General features: G+C 34.0%; 1 protein-coding gene across 4 annotated transcripts in view; it reads left to right on the plus strand.

Moving 5' to 3' along the window:
• LOC112053027 (protein starmaker-like) overlaps window positions 1-12384 on the plus strand; it is a 67965-nt gene that overhangs the window by 38253 nt on the left and 17328 nt on the right. The window contains exon 1 of one of the 4 annotated variants that reach the window (XM_052890824.1): window positions 12051-12068. The exons of the other annotated variants lie outside the window; for them this stretch is intronic. The gene's annotated coding sequence lies outside the window, so the exon portion shown is untranslated. Of the gene's footprint in view, window positions 1-12050; window positions 12069-12384 lie in introns of those variants that run through there. 4 annotated transcript variants of the gene reach the window in all.

The following is a 12384-nucleotide window of genomic DNA, read 5'->3' on the forward strand; positions in this document are numbered from 1 at the left end:
CGTCTATTTCTGAACTGAACCAGTAGTATGGTTACATGGATACCTTGACTGGGCTCGTAAAACGCCTTACTGAGCGCGATGTATGTACGCTATCAACGCCCGCTGAACGCAATGCCAAGCGCCTAATGTGTATTTGCTCTAAATGTTCATTTACTCTTTTGCCTTGAAATGTAAAATAAAATTTAAAAAGTCAGACGCCGGAAGTGCATTCAACGCTGTAACTTTTTGAATTTTGCTGTCGATGTTTATAATTTTGATGTAAAGGTTTAATTCAGTTATTTAATATGCACAATATAGATGATTTGTATTATGTAAGGCTGAACACAATTTCATCATAATTCCGGTTGATCATAATGTTAAATTAAAGTTAGACCAATTAGGTAGACTAATTTAGTAATTTAATTTAATTTAATGCAAATGAAATTTAGCGAAATACTACTAAATACGATGTATACTCGGAAACAAGAGTTAGGACAAATATTGATTTAATTTAAAGATTAAGAAGAATTCGATTAACACGACCGCTTACGTTTTAAAAAACAATACAGAGTAAACTAGAAAACGTAGTGGCGAATTTACAAAATCTATATATACTTTGTATATCACTTAGGTACTCCGAATTAGACCAGGCGCTCTGAGGTATTGAGCGTACATAATCCGAGGACCGCATTATGTTCACAATTTTGAACTCAGAAAAGCATCCATTATTTTATAATACATTACCCCCTTTGGAGTCGAGGGAATGGACTGAACAATTTATTTGTATCAGTTTTATTGCTTATTTCACTATGATATATAAACTATTGACATTATCACGCTAATAGCTAATCTACTAAAAACACAAAAAAGTTAAAAACTAGAATTTATAAAAAAAAATACTCCGAATCACTGAATGAATTCAACTGAAACTTGACACGACTAGAATTCATATTACGAAGAAGGTCTTAAAATACTTCATGTTGCAAAAATCAAGATGCAAAAGAATAGACCAACGAATCTGACAACAAGAAAAATCGTAATCTGCGTGCTTTTCAGAATTGAAGCCGAATGTAATCCTCGAATTGTACTCACTCAGTACCTCACGGCGCCTGGTCTAAATGAATGAAACGGAAAAATTACAGTTTATCGTACAAGATTCCGCAGAAGAAATATTTACCCTCATCTGTTATTTATTAGAGATAAGAAATAAACGATAGAAAAAAATCATTTACACATTACAAATAGGTTGCCTAGTTAAATTGCGACCGAATAGTATATTTTTTAGTGCGCAATTTCCTAATTTTTCAATAATAATTTTATCTTATGAACTTTCTTCTGATATTAAATCGAACACAACAAAAAATATAGATTGGTTCATAATTCAATCACGCTTTTTTGCGTGATAAACTAATTTAAAAAATCATATATTTTTACAACATTAGTAGAAATTACACAATGTACAGTAAAGATAGATAAACATAATCCCCCAGCTCAGATCTACCCGTTTTTGAAAACAGATATTAAAATGAAAATGGATGTTACGAGTAAATATAATAATACTTTAATGTGCATACTAAGTAAATAAATTCCAAGTGAAAACATATTATGTACACACAAAGTAGCAGTAGCAGAAATTGTGATTTCTTATTTACCTTTGTGTATTACAAAATACTGCGAATACATATAATAAAATATTCAAGGTACTGGTTATATAAATGAACTCAAAGGTATTACGGAGAGTAATATGAAAAGTAATATGATATGGATATCGCGTTTCAGTTGAGCTTTAGATTGAACGAAGAAGTTTTCCCGGACTGTTTTAGATCATTTCGAGAAATTGCAATCATACTTTTGTATGATTGAATGTTGTGGTAAAAGTTTAATCTTCCTATTAATATTAAATATTTAATTCGCCTTTTAATATTATCGCCAGCACTACCTTCATTCGATTAGATATATTTTGAATATATTGAAAATTAAGCCAAAAATAACCATTTTATAAATGATTTAGAGATTTTTGGGATGATGTAAAATAAATAAGGTTTACAAATTAGCGGATGCCCGCGACTTCGTCCGCCCTTAGACCTCTTTAATCCAGCCCTTACAGTAGTATCGCTGTAAAAATGTTCTCCCGTTTTCATATTATGTAAAAAATGTATATAAATTATTTTATAAAAATTTGAAAGGTTGTACCTGCCATTTTAACTTTAATCATAAAGTTTTGTACCTAATATATTTAAAGTTAAAATGTACAAAACATGGTACAAAATATGGTACCTAATGTTTTATAGGAATTACTTTCTTATAATTACAGTATGTATTCTGAAAATTTTCAATAACTCTAATAATGATGAAATATTTAAATTACTCAATCCATGTGAATTTGTCGGGACTTTGCGACATGAAAAAAATCATGATTATTGTGACTTAAACTTAATGGGCTTAAAACATAGCCGAACCACAGAACATAAAGCTCAGCAGATCCGAACAATTCACGTGAGTTGAGTTGTCTATGAGATCTTTGTCTTTAACCTTTAACTACTTACCTGCGGTCTTCGAGGCACTTAACGATTTTTCAAAATTTTTTTTCGAAATATACACGGCGTTTTTGGAGCCCGTGTAAATTTCCTTTGATTCTCATCGAACTTCTTGGGCTTGGGAATAATATACCTACGTATACAGGTTTGGCTTCGGGGAGTAAAAATTATTCACAAGCGGTACTTATGTATATTACATACATATGTTTTATGTGCCAGCGGTTTCTGAGACCGCAGATAGGTTGTGAATTTATTTTATTCATTTATATTTTTTGATGTAGGTACGGGACGGAATAAGGGATAATTTGTCTTTCCTAAAATACTCTAATATTTTTAATTATCTTTTCTTATTGCTACTAATTTACAATTGTATGTACTTTAGATAAATGCGATACTTTAATAGTATTATCATTGGGGAAAAAAGTTTTACTATTCTAGAGCAGCATATCGCGGCAAAATTTTGCGTTTATCCTAATACACGTTATTTTACTTTCAAGCTACCTATTATTACTACGAGATCCGGCAAAACAAATATATACTCTCATCTGTTATTTATTTAGGGTAAGAAATAAAAGATTTAATTCCCTAATTAAAAACAAAATATACTCTAGTTAAAATATTATACTTATTCAACAGAGAATTACCCCCTACAAAACCACAAAACCTCTTTATAATATTAGTGCAATATAGTGCAATGCTCCTCTACTTTGGAGATTAGCTGCATTATGAGTATGGTACATTACACCATGAATGATCGTGTGATGCCAGCCTTGACTAAATCCGTCCAGCGGGTCGGATTTAGTCAAGGCTGTGCAAATCGGCTTCTGGATATTTTTCCCTTCGACTTAGCCCTGCACTACCAACCGCTCAATTGAATCATGATTTCTGGAGATGTGGCCAAAGTACTTTAAAACCCGTAAAATTAAATCAGTCGACAAAGGTCTTTCTTTTATCTTTAGTTCCTTAAGAATGGAAATGTTGGTTCCTAACGCCGTCCAAGGAATCCTCAACAAACGTCTCCAATACCGACGATTTTGCGACGGTTTTGTATACGCTAGGACCACGTTTCCGCCGTAGAGAAAGATTGGAAAGACAAGTCACCAAATAAGTCGGTTCTTGGTGGTTTTGGTAATCCTCGTTTCTTTCTAAATCTAAGATTATCTATTGCCGATCTAACAATGGCACAACGTCTTGGGACTTCAATTTCACAACCCCCAGTATTAGAAACAGTAGAACCCAGATATATATAGGTTGGAACAACCTCACAATTCGCTATTTTGTCAATATCTGGTCTGTTCCGATTAACGCGGTCCACAATCATTATTTTGGTCTTATCTCGGTTAATAGAAAGTCCAAATTCATCGCTAACGACTTGTAGACGGATCAGAATCTCTTCTATATCCTTTTCAGTTAGTTCAAGAAGCGTATTATTGTCTGCATACCGTAGGAAATATTCCATCCTTTTATTCCCTTGTCCCAGTTTTCCAGAACAATCCGCATTACGTATTATGTATAGGTGTCAAAGAGGAGTGGACACGAAATACATCGTTGCCGTACGCCAGCTTTGATCATCAAACTTGCAGAGTCCACTTTGTCCACTCTAACTGCAGCTGTGCCAACTACTGCCATTTCTGTTAATATTTGCTAGAGCTTCTTCCATTTAACAGTATCAAATGCTTTACGGAAGTCTACAAAGCAAATATATTGCGGTGTGTTAAATTATCTGGCATTTTCTATAATCTGGCGGATTATCTGTATAGCCTTGAAGCTTTGTATTTATAATCTAAAGTAGCCACTTTACTTGCATAAGAGGTGAAAGAAATTAGCCTATATTTGTTACATTTCTTTGTTGAACCTTTTTTATGCAAGGTACTAATAAAGAATGCGACCAATCCATTAGCCAACATCCTGTTTTCCAAAATTTCGCTACAAATATTAAATAAGACATCAACACCTGCTTTTTTCATGAACTTAAAAACTTCAATCGGTATCTCATGTATGCCTATAATAGCTGGATAGAGGCACGCACTTCATCCCTCATTATTGATGGTTCCCCTCCATTTATTTGTCTTATTGGACAAAAGTCATCCGAAGAAGTGTTACCATTAGAATATAGTGGGCTACAGTAGTCTCTCCACACGGTGACAATGTCCTGAATTTTTGTGACTAGTATACCGACGACGTTTTCTATGGACCAAGTTTTAGGCTTGTATTGTGTGTGTATATATGTTTTAGGACTCCTTATCAAGTATATCTATTTGCATTCTTATTTTTATTTGTTGCAGGCATTTTTCAAATTTAGTCTCAAATTTCCAATTAATAGCTCGTGATCTGAGTGACATTCGACTCCAATCTGCTCCAGGTAAAGTGTGTACGTTGGTTATTGAGCTTCTCCATCTAGATCTTACGAGGCCATAGTCAATTTGTTTTCGATATTTACCATCTGGTGAAACCCAAGTGTAACAACGTTTCACGTGGTGTTCGAATACAGTGTTCATAATGTTCATGTTGTTATTGGCAGCTAAATCAAACGCTCTCCTCTAGGATTCCTAGTACGAAGTCCGTATTGGCTTACAATGTAACGGAGACCTGAATCATTGGTTGTAATCATTTTAACAATAATATGTCAATTATACCGGTAGATTCATTTAGCAATATATATCAATGTTATTAAAAGTACTTATGTCAAAAGAATTCATAAAAAGTGTTGTACAACTTAATATTTATTGGTAATAAAATTCAAATAGAAACTAAATAATTGCACTTTGAAGTCGTTGAATGGAAGCAATTTTCACGTTGACGAGGGAAACCTTTTATGTGAAAGTGCTCCGTTTTCTAGCAAAAATGCATTTTAATTATTTTTGTAGATGGAAAGTTTTCATCTAGTAGGTACCTTATTGCTCTGATTTCAATGAAACAAATTCTATAAACTACCTATGTTCCATCAAACTTAGGTTAATTTATCTGTAAAAACTGAATAGAAATTCGTTTATAGAACAAGAGGCATTGCAAACTGATAAATAGACAGATGTAAATTAGACCAGGCACTGTGAGGTATTGAGTGTGCAAAATTTGAGGACAGCATTCTGTTTACAGTTTTGAACTCGGAAAAGATGCATATCAGGATTTTGCATGTTGTCAGGCGGTTTATTAGTTCATCCTTTTGGTGTCGAGGTTATGAACTGAACAATTGTATCAGTTTATTGCTTGTTTCATTAAGAATATCCATTTTTGATTCATGACATTATCACACTAATAGCTAATCAATAACCCTCTAGAAAGTTAAAAACAAGCATTTTTAAAAACGTTACACTCCGAAACTATGAACTCACCTGAAACTTGGCACGATTCGAGTTTACACTACGAAGAAGGTCGTAATATACTGGGGCAACATGCGGAATCGTAATCTGCGTACTTTTCTGAGTTCAAAACTGTAAACAGAATGCGGTCCTTGAATTATGTACGCTCAACACCTCATAGCGCCTGGTCTAAATGATAATGATAGTTTTTGGTATTCCGTTACTTTTCTTATATCGTCACATCTCAAGTTTTAGCATATTTATGTTTGTACATTAAATTTCCACCATACCTTTAATTGAAGTAGATCAGCAGTGCTTCACGGTTTCAAAAGTTGGCTCCAAGCTAAGTGACTGGCGATAGAGGATATGGTTTGAAGATATTATCCCGAAGAAAATGCAAACGCTTTCTACTATAGAGTCTGGACCATTGTTACTTGCTACGTCTCACAGACACCAAGATCCAAACTTCGTAGTTAGTTACCTAGGTACTTTAGGTACTTAACTAAGAGACACATGCTTGTTATGTAGTAGTATGTGACTATATGAGTGCGATAATGTGCAAATAAGAAAGAAAATTGTATGTGGGCTTATGAAAAAGTTTATGTGCTGAACCCTCGAATAAAAGTAACTAAAAAAGAACGGCCATGAATTTTGTGCCATAGGTACGAAATAGAAAAATGATTGTGTGGACCAGTGTGCCTAATGGGAGATTTAAATTTTTTCATACTGTTAATATCGCGTTAACGTAAACGCAAATATATATGGAATTAAAACAATTGCGCCGTAGGACCACTAGATGACGCTGTTTCAATTCCTTAGAAATTCGCGTTTACGTTAACGTCATCGTCACAGTAGCAAACTCACACTAGGCCCTCAGATTCGACTTTCCACAACTAAAGCGAGTACATATATAAAAGCTTTTCGTATTCTAACCATCAAACTGCGTTACGAGGATTACAGCGATTATGATAATAAGTAATGAATACTCGAACTTGATAGGAAAACGCCAAATAATTTTAGTCATAGAGTTTTCGACTAGAGCGAATTTTGTGAAGATATTCCATTTATAGAAGTATACTTATTTGAAAATTAAAGGTTATCTAAATCGAGACCTAAAGTTTTTACAGAAGTGATGTAAAAAAATATAAAAATTCATATTGTGCCATAATCAAAGTGCCTGTTATTTTTGAAAAATTTATTGCTATTGTTGAGAAGAAATCAAACAATATATTATATTGGTTTTTACTCTTATTATATACGACGCAACCAACGTCTTTGCCGGTAGGGCGGTATCTAGCCAAAGCCGAATCCAAATAATTTATCACTATTGTTTTTAAAGTCTCTCTTAAAATTGCGAGCTTGTACCCTAATTACCATTTGAATATAAGAAAAAGGTCCAATAACTTCTTAATTAATGTTCTCACAATAGATGACACTTTGTTCTTGGGGTTTCATTAGCACTAGACTATCGCTGAACAAGTTCAAAAGGCTCTTTTATATTTTCTGACTGCGTCCGTATTGTCGAGAAACTGCATTGCCTCAGTGATATTAAAAGTAATGAAAACTATTTTTTTTTGTATTTTAAGTTTTCTTGATTGAATAAATATAAATAATTTATGTTTGATTGGCCAAAAAATAATTGTAGATAAAATTACATATACCACCCATACCCATATTCAGCTCACTATTGAGCTCGAGTCTTCTTTCAGAGTGAGAGGGGTTACGCTTTAGTGCGGATTGGCAGACTTCACACACGTAGAGAATTAAGAAAATTCTCTGATATCTGAATCTGCAGGTTTCACGATGTGTTTCCTTAACCGTTTGAGATAAGTGAAGTTTCATTTCTTAAAATGCACATAATTGAAAAGGATTTCGATTAAGGATTCGAAGCCACACCCTCCGGAATCGAAGGCAAAGGTCATATCCACTGGGCTATCTCGGCTCTTAAGTGTTATGTAAATAAATTTACCTACATAAATACCAAATAACGCATTAAAATATTAATTTCATTTTCTTACACCCAGAAAATTCGTAACACTTTAAATCAATAGCCCGCCCTAGAAAAATATTGCCCATTGTCCGTTCCTTGGGCGAATTCTCCCGCCGCAGCACCCTGTGCTTAAAGCTTGCAAGCTTGCATCAGTCAGAGCATTGCTCTCAACCGAGTCGGACGTCTACGCGAATTACATATACAAACTATAATATTGCTATTACTATAACTCTATTATTTCTAGTTTATATATCAAATATATTTTTTTAGTGTACAAACTGTGATAAACTTCGGATTTTTTTATAGTTACTTTACAAAAATAACAATACAATAAAAATTAATTGTGATTTTAATAGCGCGATATAATTGTGATCTAATTAACTCTTTAATAGGATTTGATTTTAGATTTAAGTGGTTCCAAAAATCTTTCAAATGTATTGCAATTCGAGCTAGGTACCTTCATAATTAACTGGTAACAACTTTGCAGTGACGAGTGATACAACTTGTAGTAGTAGTATTTTAATTCCGTGAAATTCAATGGCAAATTTTGATGTTTTCGTAGGTGCTGCAGATATTTTTGTAAGTGATTTTTGTTTCATCAAAGAAATAATAACTTTATTGCGGTCTTCAGACCTGATGTTTTAACTGTTTTGTTAAAACGTGTGTAGCCAAAACAGAGAACTGAACAGTTTAATTACAGTACAGTTTTTGTATAGAAAATTCGATAAAATAAAACTCGAAACGGAAGATCTATAGCCAGCATTAATAGGATTTCTACCATTTTCACTAAGATTATTAAGATTTCACTAAGATTTAAATATTTGTAATTTATAAAAGCATAATTCAAATAAATACTGCATACTTTATAATATGATTAAAAGACTGACTACATCAAGCGAGCCGCAGGGATGCAGGCGGCTCAGGATCGTAGTCCCTACAAAAGGCCTATGTCCTGCAGTGGACGTCTGATTGATGATGATGATGAAACATGAAAGGTAAAAATAGGACTATGATGATGAAGACTATTATTTGATTAATAATTTATCTTTATCTTGGTATGCTTTCAAGTTTATGTGGCATAGCAACTTCCGCTTTATTTAAAACTTTATTAAATAAAATCTTGCATCATCGAAAATAACATCGAGAATAATGATTAATTTTAAATTAAAAAGTTTATTACGTGTTCTTCTCTAGTCTGCTGCTATTGCTGAACTTTCCCACGCCGATCTTGGTATTTTTTAAACTGTATGAGTTAAAATATTATTATAATTTTAATGTTAACTTCAACCTGTAAGTGAATGAATAAAAACAATAACTTTATGTTTTGTTTGAATTTGTCATAATATTTTCTCGTGAAAACATGTTTTTTGTCAAGGATGTCATAAGAATACATTGAAAATACGTCAGAATCCCATGGAATTACAAATCGAAATGTAGGTAGAAGTAGTAGGTAATATGATTACGATAAATATTTTTTTTTATAAATTGTACCATGTGTAAATGTAAAGATGCCTCGTTTTATATTCGTACAATTTCCCGTACGACATCACATAATAAATAAATTACAACTATTAACCTATTTAGATCTACCTAAAACTTTAATATGCAAAATTTCGTAATATGTTTTATATTTATTAAGTTTTAAAGATTGAATGCAGGCCAAGCTCATTTCATGTATCTAATCTAAAACCTATTTGAAACTAACCCGCGCTACAGACGTTCACTTTTAACTATACAGTTAACTATTAAAAAACTGTACAGTTAAAACTGTTGGACACTAGAGACGGACGATTTTAAACGAGTTAAAACTGCATAGTTAAAATTGAACGTCTGAAGCGGCGGGTAAATACTCAGTAAGTCATTGCGCCGGTTCAGAAAATAATTAAACTTTGACATTCCTGTTGTCGAAGTATTTGGATGACAATAAGAGTCTTTACTTTTCTCTTAATCTTTGCCGCAGTATGCAATTGCAGATATAGGCGGAGAGCCAGCAATCGCCAGGCCTTCGTCATTTTATAAGAGCTGAAAATTCGTCAGCTCATGCTCCTACTACACATAAGTATCGTAACCAACTGTGGAGTTTGAAACATGGTGGCTTTGGCAGATAGCCGGTTTCAAGGATCCAGATCCTCAACCACCTAAGTATAAAGTATAATTTTTTTATATTTTTATCGGCATAATATGAGAAATGGTATCCCCATTCACCAGACACTTGGCTTCGTGGTAACCCTTCGCTAAGGACCTTTGAAGTTTCAAATTAAATAGTGTTTTTCGAAGATTTGCGTGAATCTAAGTTTATATAATTTCTTATAGTATGCCGAGGAAAACATGAAAAAATTACACGTTATACTTAGACGGTTGAGGGTCTGGATCCTTATAAGCTGCTACCTCCCAAAGCCATCACTATCCAAACTCCATAATTGGCCACCGTACTTAAGATAGGAGCATGAGTTGACAAACTTTCAGCTTTTATGAAATGATGAGGGTCTGGGGCTCTTAGACTAATACATACATGTTATTACATAGATTAAAGAGTCGGTGCAAGATTATTTTCACTTATCTCTGATATGCAATGACAGACTGAATTTAATCAATGTTTGTTTACTTTTTTACTCGTTTCGTTAACCTTGCTTATAAAGCTGACCGACCATTTTGCCCCAAATAAACAAATGAAAATTCCTTTATAAAATAAAGGAATTTATATTGATGAAAGTCACCAAAAATTTTTAGAATTAACAGTTTGAATATTTTTTTTAATGTGTTATAAATGTTAAAATCATGCATTTTATAATATAGGAATTGGTCGTTATTCTTAATACTTAATTGTCTATCAAAATGAAATTAAACCAGTCTAAAACTTATATATATAATAAATAGCACTAATGGACGTTGTAAATGGTCGGTCTCTATACATGTTCAAAACTGTTAATTGTTATAAGTCTATACATAACAAAACTGACCGACTCTATCTTCGATATTCTTTCGATTAACAATAGTTTTGTAACATTTTTATGTGCAATTTCAGATAAGTACCTCAACATTTCAAGATCAAATGCGGCCTTGCCGTCAAAGTCGGTTTGTTATAGGTCACAACGAATCTATCACAGCCAGCTTTGATGAGCACGGCTACATTGTCCTCATCATGCTCCAGCGGAACTTCGCTATTGACGTCACGCTTGCTTGTACTGAACACACTGCACGTTCTCGAGCCTAGCCTGTCAAAGCGGCGGTGACATGTCTTGCGTCTTCATATCACAGCCACTTTGATGTGGTCGGTTTACGGAGACCACCTTATAGGTACATGTGACGAGAGGATTACCGAAAGAGACTACGAGGTCCGTGGCCCTATCGTAAAAATAGTTGTGCAATGGTCGATTTTTCATATCACAGCCATTTTTGACGAGTTGGGCTGCGTGCCGTAATGTCGCAACGAACGAATAGTCGCGCGTTGAAGCAACGTCGAATGTCGCTCACAAAGTGGCTGTGTTGTGTCTCGCATCCATATCACAGCCAGCTTTGATGAGCGACAATTGACGACCAGGCGACAATTGAAGAATAACTTTGCAGCACCGTCCGATTGATGAAAGAGCAATTAGGGAGCCGACAAAGTGGCTGTGGAATGTATATCTCCTCATATCACAGCCAGCTTTGTTGACTTCGTTGTTGCGGTACAGATCACAGTTCTCATTTTATTTTTAAGCTTTATCTATGATTTGTATTACATATATGTAATTGTACTTCTGTTATTATGTTTGTCGTGTTCTATGTGTGTTTTTAAATTGGAATATTTTTGCGTAAGTTGTTATCTATTTAATTTTATAATCACTCACTGCTTTGATTTAAATATTTTTTTTTAATCTATCTATTGACTGGCTCTTTAGGAATAACATTTTAACTCCAGTAAATCTCTCGCCATGACATATTATCTTGTGAAGAGAATAAGACATACTTGACCAATAGCGACCGAAAAGGAAATATAACCCTTCAAGCTATTCAATCCAAGAAAAGGTCCTTGCGATAAGACGAATAGCGACATTCTGCCGCTATTAGTCCATATTAGTCGTTTTGCTTATAGAAGTTAAATTAAAAAAACATATTACAGAGCCGGAAGCCATTTTAGTGAGTCCAACGGTTTATTTATACCATTCATTTTTAATTTCATTCAAACGCAGAATATGACAGAACAAGAGCCTGTGATAGCAAGACCTTTGTCAAATTATATAAGCGCAAGTTTGTCAGTCCATGCTTCTACTATAATTACTCGTAAGTAATGATTTTTACCTCATCAACTTTCGCGCGAGCCCCGAGCGGCGAGACGAGCGGCGAGGCGAAGTACGAGGCGAGTATAGAAACTGCGCTCATAGTTCGTCTCGTTCCTCGTTTCGCCACTCGGTTGCTATTATAACACGCGAGGCGAGGACTCGTCGAAGTACGAGACGATCTCAGAATACAGAAAAACACTGTGTTTTTCTGTATTGTATTGTGAATTGTAGATTTCCATGAAATATGAGATTTCCTTAGATGTTCTAAATTATGACCAATATTTGACTCTTTAAGATCAGCCCCGAGTTTATATGGG

This window comes from Bicyclus anynana, chromosome Z, assembly GCF_947172395.1.
Source record: "Bicyclus anynana chromosome Z, ilBicAnyn1.1, whole genome shotgun sequence".
NCBI classification, from domain to species: domain Eukaryota; kingdom Metazoa; phylum Arthropoda; class Insecta; order Lepidoptera; family Nymphalidae; genus Bicyclus; species Bicyclus anynana.